The sequence below is a fragment of the Anser anser genome (genome assembly GCF_964211835.1).
Source record: "Anser anser genome assembly, chromosome: 9".
Classification (NCBI taxonomy): domain Eukaryota; kingdom Metazoa; phylum Chordata; class Aves; order Anseriformes; family Anatidae; genus Anser; species Anser anser.
Genome location: NC_139729.1, coordinates 17,109,780 through 17,135,089, shown reverse-complemented (window position 1 = coordinate 17,135,089; position 25,310 = coordinate 17,109,780). Strand labels below are relative to the sequence as shown.

The 25,310-nt window shown below is 43.1% G+C and overlaps 1 long non-coding RNA gene across 3 annotated transcripts in view; it reads left to right on the top strand.

Annotated features, from left to right (window-relative positions):
- Positions 1-24,447, top strand: part of LOC310904056 — a 53,709-nt gene extending 29,262 nt beyond the window's left edge. Inside the window, exons 2-6 of one of the 3 annotated variants that reach the window (XR_014588006.1) lie at positions 6,974-7,097; positions 7,225-7,307; positions 12,556-12,652; positions 13,054-13,140; positions 23,897-24,447. This is a non-coding gene — a long non-coding RNA (uncharacterized lncRNA). The remainder of the gene's footprint in view (positions 1-6,973; positions 7,098-7,224; positions 7,308-12,555; positions 12,653-13,053; positions 13,141-23,896) is intronic. The other 2 variants (XR_014588007.1, XR_014588008.1) reach the window with 2 other exon arrangements.
- Positions 24,448-25,310: the final 863 nt, after the last annotated feature.

Sequence of the window (25,310 nt, the reverse complement as noted above, 5' to 3'; positions counted from 1 at the left end):
GCCACACAGGCTTTGCACTACCACAGGCTTTGCACTAGCTAGCTTTGTGGCTGCACAGCCACAGCACAGCCAGAGCTTTACAGCTTGCTTTTTATCTGTGCCCCTATGTGTTATGCTGTTACCATATTCACTGTAGCTATCTGATGGTAGCTCATGGATATCCATACACCTTGGTGTCCCAAGCCTTGAATAAAGGTCACTGAATGCCAGAAATATTACGTATACTCCCCTTGAACAGCAAGCTATGATCCTCAGTGCTCTGTGCATTTCTTTCTTTCATTCTTACCTGCCTCATCGGAAAGTCTTGAGGTTGAGTTAATTTTACCAATGAAAAAACGCCAGCACTTAAAAATGTGCTTAAGCTGCATCAAAGTCAAGTCAGGTCAAATCATAGGACTGACATGTTTTGACACTTTGCTGAGCCAGGGCCTTAATGTCTGTTGAACAGTTTGATATCCGTAGATAGGAGTAGTTTTGTGCGAGTCAGCAAAGGAAGATGGAGTTACACATGCAGATGGCAGCTTTATTTTGTGAGAACTATCCAGGTTGATGAGCCTTAGTAGTATCCTTTTGGAGATGTTCGCAGCGAGCCGGCATTTTCAGCAACTAAAGCACCTAAGTTGGATTCAGGGCAGCTGGATTCGGGTAACCAATTTGTTTACTAGTATGAGCTTGTGGAAGTCACTGTATCTGTCAGTGCCTCAGTTTCCCCACATGCCAAACGGCCGTAGTGATGATTGCCCTCCTCCGTGAAGCGCTCAGGAGCCAGGCGCTGCTGGTTTGCAGGAGGTCGCCACGGGTGCTGATCATCTGTGTACATCGGCGATGGGAAGAGAGTCCAAGAAATGCCAGGCAGCCCCGCTCCCTGCGGCCTCCCTCCCATCACAGCACAACTTCCGGTACTTAAGTATTAATTAACAAATGAGCCAGTCCAGAAGCTCTTAAATGATTGGCTTGGGTGGACTGTCCATTCCCTTGAGGCTTCTAAGCTTTTTTTTTTTTCCTTTTTCTTTTAAATCAAGGCAATGTCTCAGATGTGGTGAACGTGTTGACATTGCACAATATGGAACCACCCGCTCCTCTATCGGTGCTTTCGCTGCCTTAGCATAGGACGTTACTGCAGAAACGCTGCTGGGACACTACACTTCATGCCATCCTGTTGCATGGCAGGAGTCCAGGCCAGCACCCGGGAGCGAGTCAATGTATGAGATTAGTTTAATCCTCTCTCAGAGCCCTCTGATGGGGAGGGGAAGGACAAGGACCTAGTGCCAGCGTTTATTTTGTCCACAAGTTCAGCTTGAATAGAGAGGAGAAGGTGGCGGTGGTGGAGAAAGGGGAGAAAAAACCTTCCTAGAGTTCATTGGGTCTGGAGGGGTGCCAAGCCCTGGGGGTGGCTCGCAAATGGGGAGCGAAGAAAAAGGGGGAAAGAAGAGCGGAATGGTGATTAGAAATCACAAATGAAAGAATCCCAAGGAAGGGGGAGGAAAAAAAAAAAGACAAAAAACTTCTCTGCTTTTCTGAATAGGGGCAAGAAGGAGAAAAATTCCTTGCCTTTCTAAGGGTCCTATTCATCAGCAGACGCACTTGCTCTTTTGCCAAGGGAAAAGGAGCACCCTGAACAGTCCTCCCCTCTCTCCTTGGGAGGCACCTGCTGGCATAACTTCGGTGCAAGAGAAAATACTGTCTGTCCCCTGCTGAAGCTTCTTTTACAGTCCTGTTTCTTGCAAGACTCTTCGGTCTCCATCTCCTTTTGCTCCAGCCCCACTCTCACTGTTGTTATGCCTCCTTTCTGAGATGCGTGTGTGCATCTGTGGGCAGCTCAGAGATTGCTAAATACAGCTTCTCCAGTCTGCTTAGCCGTGCAGAATCACAGCATGTAGGAGGATGCCTTCTAATGCCTCACCTATGTATTGCTGTCAATGCAGAGCTGTTCCACACAGACATTTCCACATCTTAGGAGAAATCACCAACACACAGGATCCAAAGCCAGGCTGAGCTCTGCATTCTGTGAGCGGTCCTGGATGTTGGGGCTGTTTAGATCTCTATGCTGTTGGTAAAACGCAAGCCTCAGTCCCTCTGCCACTCTGTACACCTGCAGCCAGGCAGGGCGAGAGCTGTCTGGACAGCCAGGCTCCCTCCTGAAGGGCAGAGGGACTGTACTCTGCAGGTACTTGGACATGAGCAGCCCTCGGGTAGAGAGCCAGCAGCACACACAGAGGGAAGCAGGTATGGGTGTTATCCATAGCAGACTTTGGAGGGAACCCAAGTTGCTGCTTTACAATGGGGCTGTTTGTGGCCTTTTCCGCAGAAGCTGTATGCAGGAGTGCATTTAAGAGACCTCTCTTCCAGTCTTACGCCTCTTGCAGAGTTTATTTTACTCATGCCTCTCTTCTGCTGTGCATAAGCCCACAGTGACATGCAGAGACAGTGCACCTGTGGCCTTCTGGACTCACCAGCATTTTATTTTTCCCCTTCACATACCCTTCCAGCTATTCAGGCTCGTTTTTTTTTTTTAAAAAAAAGGAAAAGTGTGTTGTGTATCCTGCTCTCCCTCCTTTATGCATAAAGCAGCTTTAAGCTAGGACTCCTTTCCCTGGCGTGCATCGACTCATGGCCTTGGTGAGGCTCATGCTCCCTTTTGGGGAGCGAGGGTTTTGAGTCCCACCTCTTGCCATCGTGACGGACACAGCCACAGGCTCTGTCTCCCAGGTGAATGAAACCGGTGAATGTGCCTTTCTTTTTCTAAAGTGAGACACGCTTTTGTGCCAAGAGCCATCCGGGCAAGGTGCATCCTCCCTTTTCTCCTGTGGCACGCTGCCTAAAGCCCACCGCTCGGACCCCGCTGGCTGCTGGCAGCTGCTCGGCTTTCCCCTTTCCGCCAGGGGCTCAGCAAGAAGACCCCAGCAGCAGCACCCAGCTCCCACCTCCCTCTCCTCCTGGGCTGCAGCCTAACAGGAAAGCTGGAGTTTTTTTCCCCCCTGCATCACCGCCGGGAGCTTTGCGCAGCGCTCGGACAGCCCCACCTGGCGGCAGCGCCACGGGCCGAGGGAGGGAGGTGGGAAGGCAGAGCCTCGAAGGGCAGACAGCGGTTGGTGCAAAACGCCTTGTCCGGGGAGCTTACCCCGTAAGGGTGAAACAGGTTCTAGCCACTTGGTGCAGAATCTCTCGAGAGTGCAGGGGTGTGTGATTTTAATTATTCCTTTTTTTTCTTTTTTTTAAACCAGATGTGAGGTTTGGACCCGAATCCAAATCCGGATCTGAATTTCCTCCCGGATCGGGTTTCTTTTGTTCTGGGACCGCGTTTTAATTTGTAGACAGCTAGGAACACATGTTCCCTGGAAGCAGCCGGAGTGATGCTGGGTCGTTAAGTATCAACAGAAATGACTGAAATACCACATGTGAGTGCTAGTGGACAGAGTAACAATTTTGGAAAAAGCCTTGCTGGAGTGCTACAAAATGCTATTGTTTAATCTGGTAGGGCAGAATGAATCTATTTGGAAGCTGGAAGCCCAGTTCCTGCAGGCCCCGTTTCATGCTGTTCTCACTTCCCTGTGCTATCTATCAAGTGTGCTTATTGCTTTAGTTTTTGCCTGTTCTTTTAAATGACTTTTGACTGTTTTTTAATGCATCACTGGGGCTCTCTGAGAGTACCAGAGCTGCAGTGGAGTAAGATATCCATCTGACTGAGAACCTGGTGGAAGGTAGAAGACGCCCCTGTTGCTTGCCCTTTCTGAGCTCCTTCTGATTCCTATTCTTCACTGTCAGCAGAGTACTGAAGTCCACATATTTCCATCGGATGTAACTTGGGAATCAAGAGTGCAGGAACTGTGTAATCCCAAAGAGGCTGTAGAGACTCTGCTACTAGCAAACAAGCTCAGGTTCTCTTTTCCCTCAGAAACCAAACTGGGTGTACCAGGATCCCCCCCCCCCCCAGCTGATGGGGCCATGTGCAGTAATACTTAAATGTAGCACATCCTAGCGTGACAATACAAGACACAGCTATCCTGGCTTTTCAATTATTTCACAGGAAGCTGTCAGGAACGAAATATTCCTGGAGCAGCCCACTGAGTCTAGCGTTTAATTCCTCTGTATATTTTTCTAAAGCAATCTCAGATTATAACTCTCCAAGTGGAAATCCAGGGGGTGAAATTTGCTATATGTTTCCCTGGTAAAGAGTGTGTGTGCTTGAAGGAGGTGGAGAGAGAAAAGCCTTAGGCTGTTTTCACTGCTCAGCTGTCCACTGAGAGCTGTCTAGAATAAACGTAGGTTTACATTGCATAAAAAGTGATTGATGCTTAACCTGTATCATTGTTCTGTAACTATCTTCTGGAGGAAAAGCATACCTCAGGGCTCATTCATAAACATATTGAACATATGTTATTTAACATATATTATTATACATGTATGTAAAATGTGGATCAAACTTTATCGGTGTTTTGCATCCTTTCCCGAGCTATGTACTTGACTTGTCCTCATGTTGCATCCGTATAATTACTAAAGCAAACTTCCAGGCAGCGAGGAATCCCATGCAGTACAAATACATTGGTTGATTTTGGGGACTGATTTCAGATGGAGCTTTTATTCATAGTCAGCGTTAAATCCTGCACAAAAATCAAGAAATAACTTATATGCTCTGTTATTTTGTCTGTAACAAGCTTCATTGTTATTAGCCATCTCACATGAGGGGAACAACCTAAGTGTGAAAGCACTGCAGCCACGCTGTCACTGTGCTATGCCCAGGCCAAAAATCCCCGCTGCCCCTCTGCCAACAATTCTGCTTTTGGTGGTGATGGTAGTGGAAACCATCTTAGCTCAGCCATCTCAGCCCATACTGCTGTTCCCATGTGGTATTCCTGTGCTGCTCACTATAGAACAAAGAGGAACTCGGTCTTATCATTTTTTAATTTTTATTTTTCCCTAGAAGTGCTTTTTAAGTAAGCCAAGACCTAGAGATATTTAAAGCATGGGTATTCAGGTTCAGTACTTCTCATCTGGCTGGGAATCACATTTTTTCCACTGGGCCGTTCTTCCCTCCACGAGGCCAAGGAAAACCAGCAGCACAGCACTGCACAGTGTAGGACCATGCAGGTTCCTGGCTTTGGCACCTCTGTCCTTGATGTTTGCAGGAGTGCCCGATATCAGATGAAGGCATGTATGTGCTTAGGTGCTTTACAGGGTGAGCACTGCTCTGCAGATGGGGGCAGCATGTTTGTCAGAGAGATGTTTGGGTGCTAGTTCTGTGCATAAAACAGAGAATACCTTTTTTTTGTTTGTTAACAAAACCTCTTCTATGTGCTTAGTGAAATTTTGACATCCATTCCAGGTTTGTTCAACCAAGCTGCCTTTGGTCTGATTTTTCTTTCAGAAGGCTGGATTTTGTTCAGATTTTTCCTCTAACTAGATCTAGAGAATGCCATCCCCTCCACAGCAGAACAGTACAATTTTTTGAGTATGTGTTTTAGCAGGGTTTATCCCTCTGATCCATAGTCATGTAGTCTGGCTTAACACCTTATCTTGGTAACTGCCCTCTGTGTGAGAGGCTATCTGCAAACTGTTTGCTGTAAATTCAAGGTGAGACCTACGTGTGTGACTATCAAGACTTTTTCATGCAAGAAACGTTTGTGGGGGAATCCTGGCACAGGCTATCAACAGGGGGAGTTTTGCTGTTGACCTCTGCAAGGCAGTCATTGCACCCAAGGCCCCTGAGGAGATGCAGTGGACACAAACCAGGACCCCAGAACACCCTGTTCTGTATCCCATTGCTAGCATCTCGCAGCAGCCCATCCACCTGTGCGGCACATGGCAGAACCTCGGGATGGTCTGCAATCCATAAATATGCACCATGTCTTCCCTAAAAACTGGAGGTAACAGCAGCATCGTGACTGAATCACATCCATTCGTGAGCTTGTGCACTGGGTCTGGTCGTGTTCATGTTTCTGTATCCTGCTGTACCACACTCCACAGCTTACCTGTTGATCTGGCAGAGCTGCTGGATCAATCCAGGGAAGTTTTTGTATGCCCTCCTCGCTGGCTGTGACAGCTGCTTGGATAACCATCACAGCTCTATATCTTCCTAGCCATAAAAGCAAAAGCATTTATTTGAAAAGCAGCTCACTGAGGATTCTTTATAAGGCTTCAGATTGATTCTGAGAGGCTGTAAAACCCTTCCTGAAGCTCATTAAGAACTCAGTGAACAAAGGGAGTTGCAGCTGTTTGACAGATTGTCTCAGGGCTGTCACACAGAGGCTTAACGTAACCTGTCGTGTGTTATTTAGGCTCATGAGTGATGAAGGAAGAGAAGTTCTGGAAATAGGAAAGGGAAACCATAATAAGCCAAGGGAAACCGTGTTCTGGGCTTTTGTCCGGCAGTGGCTTTAAGCATAGATCATTTAAATGGCAGGCTGTTGGGCTGGCATTAGACCTATAGGTTATTTAAAAATAGCAGCATCTTAATAATTTAAGAGAGTATGAGTATCAGTACGTGTGAAGTGATCAGAAATACACTGGTATAATTCCAGGAGCCTTCTGCTGCATGACTGGACTCACTGCAGTAGGAGAGGATTTGGGACATGTCTTAACAGTTGGAAAACATCTAGAATGAATGAATGGTGGGAAGATTTCACACTGTATTGAATCTGCATATGTAAGCACACACATTATAGCAAACATATATTTTTCTGTTCTGTTTTCATGTTTCTGTGATTGATTTCTAATTTATTAGGGGTTGAAAACTGTCACTGGAGGAAAAAAAATGGTTTCTCTAGTGTAGACAGAGGACTGTCTGTTTGATTTAAGGTCTGTTGTTGTGAGTGATGGTGTTTGCTCCCTAAAGCTACCATACATGCAGGCAAACTTAGAATTATGCGGTAGACATGCTAAATGTTTATATGTTTTTCAAGGCTAACCACAAATAGAAAATGAAAAACAGAAGGGAAGTAAACTCTTTTTTTTTTTTTTTTCTTTTTTTCTTCAGGCTTTCCTCTGACTAGTGGAAGGAAACATCTCTGGGCTGGTTAGTGAATCACAGTCCGTGATGGAGGCCCCTGACCCAACCTGCTAGTCATGCTTGAAATTAGCCGTTGAACTGATCAGATCTGGTAATTCTGGCTCTCTGTACCAAAAAATGCTAGCACAGATTAATTATGTGCCCTTGCGCCCTAATTTCTGCTTGCAGCCCCATCCCCGCCATATCTAGGTAGCAGAAATGCCTTTCTTAATTTCCAGATCACCACGCTGTCACACCCTGAAGAAAGGAGGGTCGGTCCTTCATGGTCTCCTTGCCAAAGCTGCCGCTCAGGTTGCAAGATGTACGTTGTTTTTGCCTGTCTGCGTGCAGACATAACACCTAAAACTTCAAAGTGATAGCAAAAGTAAAATACAGGTTCTTCTGCTACAGAAGGCGTCTTGATAGCTCCTTGCTGGATGTTCTTTCTACCATCTGGCAGAAGGAGATGGTGCACATGCATGCATACAGATACCCACAGGCAGCCACTTTGCAACACTGACTGTACGGTGTGCAAAGACTTTTTCTTCCTTAAGAGGCAGCGTGCTTCACATTTCGTTTCATTAAAGTCAGAACAATTCATGCCAAATGGATCAAGAACCTAATGGAAAAATCAGTCTTGGAAAATGCATATTTGGAAAGGGTTACTACCACACTGGGCGGTTGGCATTGCTTTGCTTATTAGATTTGCTAGTGCTTGAGAGTGATGGAATGCTTCAGCAGTGCAGTAATATTAAAGCAGCTGAATGGCTTGGGTTTCCCCTTTACTCCTAGGTGAAAGGCAGAGAAAAGAAATGCTTTAAGAGGAAAGCAGCAAGATGAGAATTTGCTGCTTGCCACCATCAGCTCTGGGAGGAATTTGACCAAAATGAAGGACTGGCACTGGCAAATATCAGCTTTGCCTTGGGGAGTGTAGAGTTAATTAGAAAGCCAGAGCCAGCCTTGCAAAAATCGCATCTGTGCTGTCATGTACACCAAGTAACCCAAAAGAATGTGGTTTGTCTCCATAATAGTGACTTACAGGGCCAAATAACACTTCTCCAAACCTTTGGCTAACAGCCATAGAAATCTTCTTTAAACAGATGCTGTCAACATGAAAAATCATTATATGTATTCGTTTGGAGATATATATCTTTATTAATGTTCCTAACCTGTGTTACTAAAATAAACTCTTTTTGCTTTAAGCCTCACTGACGCTTTGCCATTTCTGTGGTCTATTTGCCTCAACTCAATTTGGGTTCCCAAATCTGACTCGTCAAGTTCCCCTACGCCCTGCAAGCCTTTTCAGTGACAGCACCAGTAAAAGGGAAAATGACAACTCTTGAATTCAGCTTAATCTAATGTGGGACCAAAGATGTTTGGATGCATTTTCTCCTAACTGCACATTTTCAGCTTCCCTTGTGTTGGGGGTTCTTTTCGGTTGAATCATTATAGCACTCTTTTTCTGTTGTCTTAGCACCTGGTGAGGTGATCAGTACCACATCTCTGTGATGTATTTTATTAATACTGGGTAGTGATTGCTTAGGTTATGGTATCATTTTGTCTAGAATATAAATGGGCTGCTGTGTGGGGCTATCTTATTCATTTTTTTTCCCTGATAAACTGAATTCCTCAGACTTAATTTAGTCCTTGCCTCACAAGTTTAGTCTTTAAAAAAAGATAAGCCAGGAAAAAAAAAATAAGCAAATGGAAACAAACTGTTAACTATTCCTGAAATGTTTGAAGGTAGCTCTTGGCCTTTTCTGAGGGAAGAGTATACTCAGGCCCATCTCCATATAGAGCGATGTTTTTTCCTATTAACTCTACCTGCCCACTGCTTGGTGCAGATTGCATCTGTCTTCACTTGTTTCAAGACAGCAGAAGCACTGGAAACCTTTCTTGCTTCTTTTCCAGACAGACCATAACCTGCATTATACTGTATGATCTTACAATGGAAGGTAAAATATGTCAGTGTGTCTGGTCAGCGCAGAGCTGAACTGCTGCTTTGTCTCCTGGGTGCTTGAGACTGAGTTGTTAATTTAAATTAAGACTTTCATTTCATCTCTTAGAAGAAACTGTTTTGCTTTCTTGGTGTGCTTTCTTACTGAGCTGCTAAGTCTAAGGCAAAATCTAACAGGTAAAGGATATTTTAAACAACAACAACAACAAAAGGCTGAGGCAGAGCTATTCAAAGCAATCACAAGCAACATTTTCTTTGGCATCAATTCAGGTAATTGTTGTGACATGTTAGTAACTTACAGTGAAAAAATCCAGGTCTGAGAGCAATGGTGATTAGATAAACATATCTTTATGATGGGAGCAGACCTTGTTAACAGCCTGTGGCATTTATGTTCCTCTCAGATCACCGTTTTATGATCAGAAGCTCTCCAGTGGGAAACACAACTGCAGTTTTTCAATATGCACCTGACAACACTTAGTTTCAGTGACTCTTTTTCTGGCTCTGGTGCAGACTGTGTGTACTTTTAGCCATCTCACTTGATCCCTCAGTGGTCCAGTTCCAAAAAAGCAGGGGTCTTCACTGTCTTTTGTTAGCCTCTGGAAATGGTGGAGTGGATCACCAGGGAAACCTGAGTCAAAGCAGCACATGCTAATGTGAAACAGCAAAGAGCATTTGCACGTAGCTGTCTTGTGTCTAACTGCTGTTCCAGAAAAGATTTCTTATGGAAAGGCAGCAAAGTTCAGGTATGGATTTACCAGGAAAGGCCTGGGAACTGCAGCACTGGAGATGTTTGTCTGGATGGGGTTGATCACCCATTGGATTCTGTGAAACTAGGACAAATAGCGATGAGCACGATGATGCCATGCCCTCAGTTAGGTTCACTAACCATTACCATAAAACACTTCATAAATGGATTGACTTGAAATACTGGGGTTTCTTCTTGTAAACAGAACCAGTCACAAGTAATTACCATCATTAGCTTTTTATGTTTATTTGAGACTTCTCCTTTTAATCACTGGGGACGGCCACAGATTTAAGAACTCTGCACTACTATGAACTGCTTCAGAGTTCGATATTATTTATATCCTGAATTTTGGGTAGTGTCTACCTTTAAGAACAATAACTGAAGTCAGTGAAATGCAAACAGCAATTTAACCATTGGGAAAGAAAATATTAATGAACAGTCTGTGAGCTCCCAAAACTTTGATTCAAGTTTCGGATAAGGGTTCAGCTCAATTCTGCTTCTAATTGAGTGTGCTTCCACCCCAACTGTGTCAATAAATAAATAAATGAATAAATAAATAAATCAGATCTCCAGTCTCTGGAGAATTCTCAGTAGACTATATTAATTATTGCTATAGTATCTGATTGATCCAGAAAATAATTAAGGCTAGCCTCATAACTGGGAGTATTCGATATGAGAAAGCTGTAATTCAGCAAGGCCCGCCCAGGAGGGTCTTGTACCTTCTGTGGTCACTTTGCTTCTGACTATAGGCACTTTTATTTTAGTGTATTTTTGACTATGATTACATTTATATTTTTCTATCTCCAAGAGTTAGTTTATACTTTCTGCTTTTCAGTCATGGTGGTGGAGCTGCATATTAATTTCAGATTTCCTGTATCAGATCATCTATCTCAAGACACTCAACTACCTCTCTATTTTGGTATCGCATTACAAAGCTGTGCCTGTCTTGATGCAAACTGTAGTAATTTGACTAAGCGTGGAATAACATGTTTGGAAGGTGAATAATACTGTAATTCCTCAAGAAAATAGGATCTTTTTGTTTCATACCTAATAACATGGAGCTGTATAAACTTAACCTGTTCTTGTTTACAGTCTTCAGATATTTTCTTGTAGTACCTCTGTAATGCAGGAAAATCTAGTCTGATGCTATTAATAAATACTACTCACTATTAATAAAATGCATGTCTAGTTTTAAGGGTTTTTTCCTTTAAGAATTATGCTTATTTTATTTTACTTTTAAGTCTTTTCTGATTGTTGCTAAATTCCAGGGATTAGGGACTGGTACTGCAAGACCAAAGGAAAAAAAAAAAAAAGAAAAAGAAAAAGTGTACTTCATTAAGAGACTCAATCCTTCATTTCCCATGATAGTTATCAGAGATTGAATTGAGCCCACTAAGGTGGTAGGATAAGGTCTGTACCACACAATCCACAGGAGTAAATAAATATACATATTTTAAAAAGCTCATAAATTTGACTAAGAATAAGTTGCAATACAATCAGTATTTCCCTGAAGGTTGTTTAGTTGTTTAACTGTCAGTGCTGTTCTTTTTCCTTTAAGCTTTGGTACAATCAGTTCCCTGTATGTTATCCAACAGATTTTAGGAGATTATAGGAAGTTTCAGTATCAATGAACAACATCTGGCTTTCTGACATTCATGACTGTGTGGAGTAGAATTTATTCTGCAATTCAAGAACATCATTATAATATTTGTTTCAATATTTCAAAGAGTACGTCTGTTCATCTTCAGGAATTCTGCAGGGATATGTACTGTTTCCACTGTATTTTTCAAGTTGCTGTGGTAACAAGGAGATACTGCACTTAATATTTATCACGTGCCAGATCTCTGCCCTGATTATTGGCCCAGTTCTTCAAGGTATTTAATACTGCCTGAAAGTGTCAGAGAGCTGACAATTCACAAGTAAACCAGAGGTAACTGAGGGCATTTAGTCAACATCACTGTTGTGAAAATGTTCATATGCCTGTTGATAGCCATGGCAGGATAAAAATTCAATACATCTGGCTGCAGATACATGCCACGAGATACAAGTGTCAGCCAGACTTGTTGACCAAGAGAAATCCAGTGAAGTTGTCCTCAGCAGCAAGAGAAACAGAAAGCAATAATTTTCCCTAATTTTTTCCCTATTTTTGTCTCTATTTTTTTCCCTAATAATTTCCCTAAATTATTAATTTTCTTTAACACCTAGAGATTATTTGTTTTCCAGCCTGTGTTCCCTGTAATTTGTACTTGGATTTCTTGGGCAGAATACCTGAGAGAATGAGTGTCAACCAGAGAGGTGTTGCTTTGTGTAGGATCTCCCCAGTTACAGCCTACCTGGAACCTGAGCTCTGTGGTCCCATCCAGTCCTGTAGGCTGTGGCCCACAGTGTGTTTGCTTCTGAAGTCCAAGAAACTTGACAGTGAATAACTGTGGAATTAGCTAAGCACAGCTGAAAATTTATTTTTGTCAAGATGTTCATGTCTAGAAAGAATCCTTTATAAGCTTTGTTATTGCAAGTCTGCTATAAATCTGTATTATTACTGATCTGATGCTTTCATTAGCTATTTAAATGAATAATACTTAAACAAAAACAAAAAAAAAACCTACCATGTTGAAGCAATTATAGAAATAGTGATTTTCTGATAAAGGGATACACCTGTATGTTATTTTTCATTATCAAGTGAAGCAGGGAAACACTGGCACAGTGTTTGAGGTTCTGGGAAACTGTTAGGTCCTGCACTGTGGTTTGCTCTGGGCTTCTTTCGTGGCCATGGGAAAATAGCTTGGATTCAAATATACACTCATATTGCTGTGGCTCAGCAAATAATTACTGCATGTTGTCTGAGTCTTGGTAATTGTCTCAATGCAGGTGCTCAGCCCTCTCTTCATGTAGGGTCATGCTGCCTTAGTAAAACTTCCTCTACTGCACACTAAGCTAAGTCCTACCGCTGTGTGTTTGCTGAGAGGTGAGAGCATTCACGGATTTGGTTCACCCAAATCCAGTGGTGCATGCTAGCTTACTGGTTCCTTGGGTCTTTCTGTCTATGTGAAGTCTGCCTTAAGCGTATGTTTGCCTCTGCTACATGATGTGCTGCAAGCCAGCTGTAGTGGCAGCTGTACTGGCTGTAAAGTGTTCTTTTGTTTGTTTTCTGATTTCCTGTAACTAAAATTCTGTCTTTCTACAGACACAAAACAGTATCAAGCACTGGCACACAGTGATCCTTTTATTAAAACATGCAGGTGAATGCTTTGAAAAGAGAACACTAGCTGCCACAAAAGGGTAGAATGGGTAAACCGAAGGGTAGAGCATGGATTTAAGATGGAATCTGTGCTGAATTTTATCTTACCCAGTATGTTTTATTGACAGTTTCACATGGAGAAAACATTGGATTGGAACTCGGAATCCCTGACATGTGTCCTTGGTGGCTGTTCCAGACCAGGTGCTTGATTGTGGGTGAGTCACATCATATCCCTCTGCCTTGTGTTTCCCATGGGTAATTACATCCCACAGCTGTAAAGTGCTGTGAGACTTTCCAGCGAGAGTTAGGTGTGATCCGTTATCTTTAGAGTAAATATCCAACACATACTATTTAGCATCACAGGTAATGTAGTTCCAAAAGCTTGGCAGCCTGCCATTAGAGGTCACTGTAGCTCTTTATGTACTAGACATAAAAAACTGCTCAGAATCATAGCAGTAGTCACTTACCTTTCAGTTCAACCTGGTTTCATGGGTGTTTGTATAGGAAAGAATAGCCTGGAGTTAAGTGATACATAAGTTTGCTGAGATCACGTCTGGGGAAGGCACATGTTGAATAAAGATCACCAGTCTCAAGTTTGGTTTCCCTAGTGATACTACAAATAGCAAAACCAAGCCAGAAAAGATTGCACGAGAGTGTTAAAACTGTGCTTCTCTCCGGTCATGAGGATGTGAATCTGTCCAGTTTGGCATGCAGGTGTGGTTTCAGCAAAGCATTAAACATGATCATGAGAAGAGAATAGCACAGATGGTCTAGCTACTACTGAGTCCCCTGAACTTGAGACCTCTTAATCTAGATGTGCTCCTGTCTCTTGTGGATTTTGAGATAAACCTTGCAGTTTGCTGTGATTTGTGTTTGCTACTATCATGTAAGAGAAATGGATAAATAACACTTTTGAAACTTCACAGTCCAGTAGGACGTAGATATGCGGGAGTGAAACATGAAATATGCAAGAAATAAAACATGTCTAGATGTGGTTGGTGCCATATGAATTCCAAGTATTAAACAATCTAGATCTTAAAGATGTTGCGGTAGAGTGGCATGAACAATTGTTATTAAGGTACAATTTTATTGTTTTTCATTGACAATAAACTCTGGCCAAACTTTCCTCTCTTTACTTGAGAATGCAAGACACAATTTCCTTGAACATTTGTTTTTACCATTTTGTGTTATAACCAAATATCAAGAGACATTTCTCTTCTGCTAGTATAGCCACTTGAGGTGAATGATGTGGACTTTACAAAAATGGTCAAATAGTGACAGTAGATAATGCAAAGGCTGGCATGTTTTCAGTCGCCTTTATGTCTGTTTTGTGGTGATTACCCAGAGTACTGGAGGACACTACCAAGCATCTGTATGGGATAGCGTGTACTATGTGGAGTACTGCCAAGTTAGAGATACCTGAGCTAGGTCTGAACAAATGGTTGTATTTGTGTTGCACAGCATAGTATCGTATGGAGCCTGTAGCTCTGCCACATCAGCCTAGTCCTGCAGGAGCCTTGTTTTCTGTGTCTTTCAGCAGCATTAACTTACCCAAGTGGAATAGAACATCGTGTTATTCCAGATTCAGGGGCACCTACTGTGGGACTGTGTAACCACGTGAGGACGTGCCCTCAACACACTAGAGCATTTTTCTCTCTTACATGAATGAGTGTTGCTAAAGATAGTGCTGATCAACAGAGATAAATGCGGAGAATAAAAGTAACTCGTTTGAGTGGAAGTAAACAGAATGTGGTGAAATTAAATGTGCAGAGCTAAATGGCAAAACCATGAGATCTTCAATAAGAGAGTCTGTGCACAGATCCCAAAGATGAGCACTGTCTGTGATTAGACTGGGGGCTGCTCAATTCTGTCAGATCAGAGGTAGCCTGACTGCGTCCCAGTTCATAATGTTACAGAGAGGAAGGTGATGCTGTGCAGCACAACCTGTGCACCGAGTTGGTCTATCGTTTCAATCACACAGCTCTCATGTCCTTGAATTCTTTGCAGGTTTATTCTTAGTGGATGTGTTCATCATCTCTTTGTTGTGAGACTAATGAACCTATACCAGAAATCCTGACAATGATTTGGGAAAATCAATGATGTAAAGAAAGGCTGTTAGCACTTAGTATGCTTTACAAGCTAATGCTTTACAAGCATACTAGCTGGAAGGTCGTTGCTAACAGAAGAAATTATTTTCCTCCTGTCAGTGGTATGGCTGGAAGCTGTTAATGTCACGCAGCCCTGTGCTGGCCTAAGAGAAATGAGTGGCTTGAAACCTGCCAAGTTTTACTCAAAGGGCTGCTGTTCATATCAGAAACCTTGTCACCTCAGGGAACTTAAAGGGAGGAGTGGGAAAGGAAGTTCTATTCTATCATTTACATGTGGCTGTGGGTTTTTATTTATTTGTTTATTTAAGCAATTTTCCGTTTTTAAAATGAACTGAAACATCAGCGTGCAGCGTTGATGCTCATAGGGTGGCTGTACTCTGCCAGTACAAATACAGTCCAGGTGTATTAGGCAGCTGACCTGTGGAGATAGGGATGTTTTAATGACACTGCACAAGGTACTGGCAAGATACCTGGAAACGAAACCGCAGTGCAGAGCAGAAAGGCTCTGGAAGTGACTTGAGTGCAGGCTGAGACTGTTTGGGATGAGGAGTCAGTGGGACAGGAAAGAATAATGTATGAAGACATCTCAAAATGAAACCAGGAGCAAAGGGAGAACTGGTCCTCGCTGGTTTGAAAGACAGCCGGGACAAATGTCATTAGCTCCTTCCACATGATTTAATCAATGTTTTTGAGAGACCAGCTGGGCAAAGAGCAGGGGAGGCTGAGTGACAGGACTGAACCTGTGATGAGAAGCTTGAGAAACAGGTGTTGGGCCAGAGCCTGGGTAAAGGTAAGATTCTGAGAAGGCATAGAAGAACATCATTACAGGGGTAGGAGGAGTATAAGTATGTTTGAGATCCCTGTGGTGTCCTCTGAGAGGCTGGTGGATGTCTGTTGGGGCTTGTGGAGGACAGTTTTGCAGGCCCGAGCAAACCGCTTGGACTGCAAGTGGACACAACCTCCTACATTCTTTGGTACACAATACCTAGGAAAATCATACCCAAATACTCTCCTGCCAGTGGGTTTAGCATCAGGAAGCCACATCGTTCAGAATGCTGCCCTGCTTCACTCACAGTGCCTTTGAACATGCACCAGGCGGTTTGGCAGGAGAGCCAAGAGATACTGGAGGAATGCCTGCCTGAAGGGCTGTCCTGCCCAGCTCTGGTGAGCTCCTCCTGACCCAGAGAAACAAGGGACAAGAGAGCCACTGATGTCAGAGTTGGACTGAGCAGCGAGGTTCTCTGAGACTGTAGAAATAGAGCAATTTCTCCAGAACTCTCCGAGTCAGCATCGTATTTGGATAGTCTGACGGGCTTCCTGCACACCCGTGTATTCTCACTGAGCATCTTGAAAGCCTTTTGGCCAGCATCACAGGTAGAAGTTTCCTTCTGTTACTAATATTCTTCTTCCTGCACTTTAATTTAATTTCCCCTATCATTCCTTCTTTTTCCACTGCACATTTCCCCTTGAAAGCTGAGATTGCACAAACGGATGTATATTCTTCCTCCCCAGGTGCATGTAGCCTTTTCTCTACTGTTTGAAGAAGTTAATGTTCTGTCTGAAGTGCACCTGCAATTCCCATTAATGTAAGAGAGTGAAAATGACCCACTGGTAGAGAGAGAAGCTCTAAACTCCCTTCCTCTGACATCAGGCCTCAGGGGAGGAAAAGAAGGACACACAGAAGATGGTGGGGAAGTCTTCTTTCTAAGCAGTGGCAGCACGTAGGGTGTACTGGCTGCTGATTGAGCCTGCGTTTCCAAATCCTACTTGTGTGCTTAAGCCTAACCTTGCCATTAGGTGCCTTACTCTGAACAGGCACAGACTGCAAAGCCCCCGATTCTTGCTTAGGGTGTTTAATCCTGTATGGTTGTTACCCACAGATGTGTGACTCAGATGGATAAGCTAAAAAGTTCTGCAACTCAAACTGTATACAGAAAGAATTATAGAGTGCTAGAGTGTAATTCTGGTCCTCTGATCCAATAAAACAAATTAAATTCTGACAAAAGCTGTGCGTGAAGAGCAGTTCAAAAGAAAGTTCCAAACAGTTTAAGTACCATGTCCCAGACAAATTATTCTTAGGACAGTGAGTCAAGTTATTTATTAAGAATAATGTTTGTAAGGAAATAACTTCTCTATTTTTTCCTCATTTATCTGTTTTTTCCTAGTATAGTTTTTGCTTGCCAAATAATTTGGACAAGCACATGTAGCGTGCTTCTGCTTTTGTTCGTGCAAGCTGTTCCTCGTTTGATGTTTGTGGCACATCCAGATGATACTCTGGAAGGAGTGACTGAAATGTGGTAAAATGGGCACTGTCAGTAAGGCTTACAGAGGGACGTCTCATTAGGATGAGGAATAAGACAAACTCTCCAGAGAAGACCATGGGTTCCAAGTGGTGTTTTGCATATTGTGTCCAGTTAATAGCTCAAGCTCTGAAAATGCAGTGGGGACAAAGGGGCAGGGTTGGCCTTCTGGGGCGTGGAGGGGGGAAAGATGCAAATAGTGTTCTTTGCAGTGATCGTCTAGATTTGTCTTCCCCTAAGTCTTTACCTGTCTGCTTTCTAACAGGATTGTGAAAACCTATCTGATTTTTAGCTATCTAGCTGGCTCTGGTTACTAAAGATAAAACTGGTGTATAGGACAAGCTCTCTTCTATCTGAGCTGTGGATCTGTTTTGCTTCAGGTACTGCAGGAGCTGACTCATGAGGAAAAGACGAAAGAATTAGGAAAGGACATTGCAGGTAATTGATTACAAAGTGGCCACAGGTAGTCTTCTGCTAGAGATGTGGATTTTTTTTTCCCAGACTGTGCATGTATAATATGTAGTGTCTTGTTCTGAGGGTGGTAAGGGCTGTGTTTCCCTTCAGTCCCTTGTGAAGTGGTTCGTATTAATGAGATTCTGTATTTTTCCTTTTAGGAGCTCCTCTCCTTCAGCCTCAGTTTCTCCCACACCATTGTGTGATTACTGCCTATCAGTATCCTTAGTGTACTCCTCCTGCTCTTGACGTTTCTTTCAGACCTCTGTTTCTGACAGTGCCTTATAATTATTACACAAGTGTATTTTCTCTGCCCTTCTCCACAATGAAGGCGTATGTGATCCAAAAGCCTCTCCTCACTCCCCTTTCTGTATGCAGCTGGTAGATATCGTTGCCTCTGCCAGGTGAAGCAGGTCAGTGCCTTTTGTGTCACACTGTGTTTTCAGCTGTTTGTGATGAGGCATCTCAGTGCTCTGTGCTGCACTTCAGCTGAGGATTGAGTTCAGGACACTCTCATACGTCTTTGTGGTGGGCAGCAGCCTCGGCGACTGGCTCTTGTGGCACTTACCACTTCTGAGCAGAATTCCAGTCATGCTTGCAAGATCTTATTTGCTGTGTCAGGCAACCAAAGGTTCTTGCTTTGATGTAGGAAGGGTAGGTAGGAAGATATTGAACCAGCAGTCTTTGTGATTGTTTTATATGGTATGTATTCGTGTAGTTTGAATTTCAGCATCTCAGCAGTTCATCTGAAAGTTGGAAGTAGGCAGAAAGAGCAGAGGAGACTGTGGCATTGAAAGGAAAAATGTAGAACAAAATTTCAGTCTGCAAGATAGCTGGATTCAAAGTGTGCTTTTTTCTCTTTCTTTATAATAGGAAATGAATCCCAGATTCCAAACTCTGTATCCCTAGTATAAGTCTGCGGTAGCTGTTAAAGCTGAGTGGGTGTAAATAGGAGCAAAACTGGGCCTTCAAAGTTCAATAGGAATCCTGGCTAGTGAGTGCAGTTTGTGAAAAGGCAGGTTTCCTGATAGATCAAATTGCTACTCCCCATTGCATTAGCCCTCTCAGTTTCAGGGAATGACACACCAACACAGTCCAGGTCTGCAGTTTGTGAGACTGGGCATTTGCAGATCCCAGTGAGCCAGAACACAGGATCTGCAAGGAGAACAGGGCGAGGAGGAAAAAAAAAAGAGAATTGAGAACCAAAAATAGATCTCATAGTCCAGCTGGCAAATATTCCCAGGCCACAATTGTCTTTGGCACCCCTCCACCCCCCAAGGTCTCCAATGGTTCTGAGGCCCCCACCACAAGAAAATCAAGGGTTTAAAAATACAATTAAAGAAAATCTTGATGTCATTTGGGTTTGGGAGTATTTGGAGGTTAGTGTTGTATGAGTGTATTTGCACATATGTTTTGCTCAAGTCTGAACTGTTCAATGACTGAAATCAACTGCTCTGGGGACAGAGGGAGGGTATTCTCACCCATGTGTTGCTCTAAAAATCTTGGAATTGGTGGGATGAAATGGTGCTTTCTGTGGAAGAAGCTTTAAATTGGCAAGTCCCTCTTCTTGTTTTGTGCCAGCTCCACCCCACTGACCTGCAAAGTTCTGGACTATATTCAGCTTCGTGTCATGATGTGGGTGGCTTGACCCAGTGAAGTTGCTTGTGTTTGCCTCCAGTGTTCTGTATATGGGAGCAGAACGCAAATGGGGAAAGCTGTATCTGTACGTATCTTAATTTTTGGACTAAACTTAGGCACATATGCTTATTGTACCCTCACCTATGAAAACAGGAGAGATCACGTATAACAGGATTGTTCATCTGATGCATCAGTGACTGCGTTGGCTGCAGTAGAGATCTGGTTCCCTTTCAATGTCATTGGCATTATGGACAAATCAGTCTTGCCCCTGCCTTGCCTTCCTTTCCATATTGGTTGAATTTGCCCTTGCTTCTGGGTTTCCAAAAGATGCCTAGAATGGACTGTCTGAGCAAGCAGCAGATGCTTTCTGTCTGCGAGGTGCAGGACTGCCCAACACAGTAAAATGAGAGCTGTTGGCTCTCTATGCTGTCGTGATCACTGTATCTATTTCAAGAAGGGTGACTCTAAAGTGGTTGAGTTGAAGGCTGCTCATTATAATCCTATCTGATTAGAGATCAGGATTATGCAAATTAAGTATGCAGAAATTAAAATGATGATGCAGGGGGGAAAAAAAGCATAGTTCCCCTCTCTCCGGAGTTGGAGAGAGAATGTGTCTCTTTTGGTGGCTGCAGACTTCTCTGGTGTTGATTTCAAACAGTGTATTTGAAACCTGGTCTTCTCTGGCAGAAGCTTGCCAGCCCTCTTCTGCATATCAGCAGCTCTCTTTGGTTTCTTTGGCAAGGTATTTGAAAGTAGAGCAGATATAACTAATTCTTTTGAACTAATTCAACTGATGTAGATGCTGACTTTAATTCAAGTGTGTCTGATTGTTTATAACCAGCTACTTAAAAAGTATCAGTTAAGACAGTAAGTTTTCTTAAAATGTGTCACTTTATGATAGTTTTCTCCCTAATTTTTAACAATTGCTTCCTTATCAGTAGCTGATGCCTCGTGCCTAACTCATCCTCCCACAGTTTGGAACTGACTAAGGAGAATTTTCACAGTCTTATCAAAAGAAAAGAGACAAATCATTTTTTAGGAGGAATAAGGTAGAGAAAGTTTCTACCCCAGACGGAAAGTTTCAGAAATGAGCATCTCAAAGCAGGGTTATTACAATGGACAGTGTTCTTCACTCTTGACAGGGTTTGCTCACACTAAATTCAATATTCTCCATGTTCCTTGGCTAAGTGGTGGTGCTCACTGATGTATATGCTGGAATAAAATAGAGATGAGTATTTTTGCAGCTAACCGCTGGCTGAACTATCAAAGTTTCTGCACTGACAGAGTGAGAGGAGTGGAGAGGAGACATGTCTTATTAAATAAATAGTTCCTTCTTTCCTGCATTGCAGGTGATGTAGGGATGGGACTAAATCTTCAGTTCTGTCATCTTTTGCTTGTATGATCTTGCTCCTTTCTCTTCAACAAGAGCAATGTTAGTCACCTGCTGATGGTTTAAAAATGTCATAGAGCATGTAATAGCTGATAAAAGCCTAAGTGAGGGTAGGTCTCAGGGATCATAACTGGAAATCTGAGTTCCCCGTTCCTTTGCTCCCTGAAGGGGAGATGGCCAAAGCTGCAGTCTTGTTCTCTGCAAGCAGCGCTCAGACATGAAGGGACAGGAAGGAGAGTGAATAGCTGTAATCTTTCCTGCAGAGAGGCCATGCTGCCCTGCTCCAGTGAGGTACAGCTCACCCTGGGCACAAACCATTGCCTTAGGTGTCACACAGCACTGGCACTTGGCATCTGGATCGACCTCGGAGCAGGTCCTGGAACAGACGGTGAAGATGCATGCCCTGGCATACAGCGTGGTTATCAGTCAGCACCCTACCTAACGGCCCAGATTAGAGTTTCATCTCTCACTTGAAGAATTTCCATTTGCTTCAGCATCAGGTGAGGGTGAGGTGACCAGGCCCTTAATCTGCCTCCTGTGGCAGACTCTTACCTGAGCCCTGCTTAGCTGCTGTGTGCTGATGGTGTCTGGCAGCTGTCTGCCAGCCAGATGACAGAAGAGAGAGTTGAGCACAGCAGTGTTTATTGGGGGGGTACAGGTGGGCAGGAGCCATTCTCTTGTGTCCTCACGGAGCTGCCAGGCTGCTGTAGCAGACCCCGATGAGAACAAGCACAGCCATTGCTGCTGCTAATGTTTACAAGCAACTGATCTCTCTGTGGAAGTGCCATAAATGAAGAAGAGCAATTTTGTTATTAAAAATACTAAAATCTTCCATATGGGAGAAATATTTTTATTTTTTTAATTACTGTATATTTAGGGTACAATGAGAAAAATAAACATTGCACTGTCCAGCTGGCTGAACCACAGAACAGAATGAAATATCTGCCCCATCTGTAAAGGCACGAACCTATAAAGTGCAGATGACAGACTGAAGTCTCAAATCTTCACTCCGTTCACATATATGGAAGTTTTACATTGGCTTCAATGAGACCAGAACCGGGATTTGGCTCACAGGAAAGGAGCATTAGCCAAATGAGGATAAGCACATGAGTCAGAAGTCCTGGGTTGATTCCTGCTTTTCCCACTGTTTGGCTGATTTCTTTACTGCTCTCTGCCTCAGTTTCCCTTATTTATCACAGCGCGCAACAGATTGAGGATTAGTCTCACCTTCCAGCTGTTAAATAATAAAGTACTTAAATTGCGTAGTAAAACTTACACCTATGATGCTATTTTTGTAAGGGACTTTTGAAACTCCACTAGGGGTGTTATTTTGCTAGCATAAAACCAGTTTATATCACGAGGATTATCAGCTTCTGTCTGTGTGTCTGGCTCACTCTGCTCATCCCCGGCAGTTGTGTTTGTAAAAGACCACAGCATCCATTACACTGTAGGTGTTCAGGTACAAAGAAGCCACAGTCACTACTTTGAATAAGTGTCCTGATTTATTTATTTTTTTCAGAAAAGGGAGGGGAGCAAGGAGCTTTCCATTTCCCCCACGAATTGTAAGTTGGTTTTGAGAGGTGTCCAGTTAAAGAAGCTCCGCAAACGTAGCTCCAAATAATACTGGGTCACCTCTGCAGGGATATTGCTGTGGTTAGTACAGGCACCTTTGTTACCATCTAAGGACTTAAATGCATCTGCATGGCTTACTAGATAAAGCAAAGTGGGAGAAGCCACTCAGTGGATAGAGCTTCATGTTATTTTTGGACGATTCCAGCTTTTCTCTGAAATGCCATCTTTGTGCTTAGTGGATGGTTTATCTGACCGTATTGCTGTGGTTGGAGTGCAATGCATAGGACAGCATAGTTTGTGTTAATAATAATAATTAATAAGAAGGCAGTAACAGTAGCAATTGTTATCCCTTGATTCAAGCATAGCATCTTTGCTGTTAAGACAGATTGGTTTGTTCTGAACTCCAGAGGCTGTCACTTTTCAAAAGTGTTATTTTCTTATTTTTTTCCTAGCTTTATTATTTCAAGATCCTAAGGTTCCTTGCCAGTCCTAAATTATCTTTTTTTATATTTATTTGGCTTCCCATTGAAACCATCCATTCATCCAGTTTCCATAAAACCCCTAATAACTATTTTAAAGCTTTTGTTCTTGGCTCTTTCCAAACCCATAAATACTGGTTTGAAAACCCAAGCTGAATTCTGTGCAAATAATCCTCTCTACCACCCCTTCTCCTCTGGTTATAAGTGGGGCCTTCAGAATTTTCCTTCCCAGCTCTTGTTAGTTATCAGTGGTCCATATACTCCTTGGTTGGGGGCAGAGGGAAAGGTGATGGTGGCATATAAGTAACTGACAGATGGTATCTCAGAGACATGTTGGATGCAGTAATAAATCAAAGTGGCAGTAGGTAAATTAGTTAAAACACGTTTTCACTCCAGATGTCTTTTCTTCCTCCTTTAGTTATATCCTATCTTAAGCATATGCATGCCCCTGAGTGAGGAGGGAATTATGCTTCCATAAGAGTCAACAGATCTCAATTTTTCTGTGGCAGACACAGGCCAAGCTCAGCACTAGCACCACTCGCTGGTGAGGGCACGGGGAAAGTCCTGACAGCCACAACTTGCCCCCTTTAAGCTCGTGAAATGTTGCAGTGCTCTGATAAGAGGCGTAATCATAGCTGTGCGCTGAGCTGTTGTGTAGCTTGTCAGATTGTGAAGGATGAAGCAGTAGAGATGATGTCCCCTTTGCAGCATATCAGTGCCTTGGGGAGATATGGCTCTTTACAGAGCTGCCTTTTGGACAATAAACCAGCCCCAGGATCTTTTTCCAGAGAGTAAGTCTTGCCAGTGATATCTAGGATTGTTATGGGAAAGTTTTGTTCCTGTCAAAAAGCACACTCCCTTATGCATAGCTTCCCTGAGAAACTCCTTGGTATGCTTGTACTGGTTGAAGTATGGAGCTCAGTCAGGACACAGAACTCACATGGACTTGGTGCCAGGTCCCTCAGAAGAGGATTGGGTTCAGTCTCTCGTCTTTTCTCTGTGCTGTGTTGGCTTTTCTTTGTGTTGTGTAGGTCCTAGGATGCTGCTTCCTGAGTGTGATGGACTTGTCTCGTCCTAGCTTCTGCAGCCATGGACACTACACTTATTGCAGCTAGCCAGAGCCAGCCCTTTACTTAACAAGTGCCTGAAGTGAATTCAGAGTTAAATGTCCATCATGCGTCCTTTGCAGATGCTCAGTCTTGTCGATCCATCAGCAGAACTGTGTTTTCAGAAGCTAACCAGTGTCAGAAGCGGGAGGCCGGACCTAGAGCTATTGAACTCAGTGGAAAAAAATCTGTATGCCTTCCAGAGCCTTGAATCCTCACCAGAGATAAAAGTAAATCTTCCAATATGCTTTTTCTACGTAGAGACACTGAGTGCGGCCTCTGGCCAACATCTGAAAAACTGGGGCCTAAAATTAGGCCCCTAGAATACCAAGAGCAGTGAGTGATTCCAACTGATACCAAGTTAGGAAAAAGGGCCTGAAATAAACAGATTCCTCAGTAACCAAGATCCTGTTTTTGAGACAAGTGTTCATTCTCACAAATCAAAACAAGAAACCAAAAAAAAGAAAAAAAGAAAACGTCAAATCAAATCCCAGCAACACTATGATATTATCAACCAAAGCATGTCTTAATAGAATGTTTTCCAAAATTCCTCAGGGAGTACCAGTGAGCCGTGAAGGGGATATTGCTCTTTTTTGAAGTATTAGATTGGAGTTTTTTTGGAATGCACTGCATTTATTCATGTGTCGTATTTGTTCTTCTGTTAAGTCATATATCTGCTGTATAGCTCTTCTTGTCCCTTGTGAAGTTTCTTCCCTTTCCAGGCTTATGCTATAAGATGCGGTATGATTGTTTGTCTCATTTGGCAGGTAAAGGAAGAAAACAATTAGCAACAGTAAATACACTGTCAAGAGGATTAGATTGATGTTCAGGAGTTAATGCACTTTGATAAGTGCATGCACACATTGTCCATTGTAATCCTGTTCCCTGGCTGAAATTGTTGGGGCTACTGAAATATAAGTGTCAAAAATGTTAATAGGAATAACAGCAATCCTGGGAACATCTCAGAATTCTTTACAATTAGCACTTGGATCTGGTTTTCAGCCCTCTTCTAAGGTCGTGGTGTTGTTCTTTTTTTTGTTGTTCTGTTATGTCCCAAATGTTCCTAATAAATGTATCAGGAACATTCGGGATGAATGACTAAGCAATAAGGCATAGGAAGTCTTAGAAGATTATTAGCTGTTTATTGTTGTATATACAATTGTTAAAGGGGATTGAGCATCTAGTATGTATGTAGTATGCTTCACTTGAATTGCTGTCCTGTGCCAGTACCCTGCTTTTCAGTCAAGATCTCATTGCAGTTACACAACCAGAAGGCAGTTTCTGTCCTAGGAGACCATGTACCTGCTTGGCACCACACGAGGGGAGGGAGGACTCATAC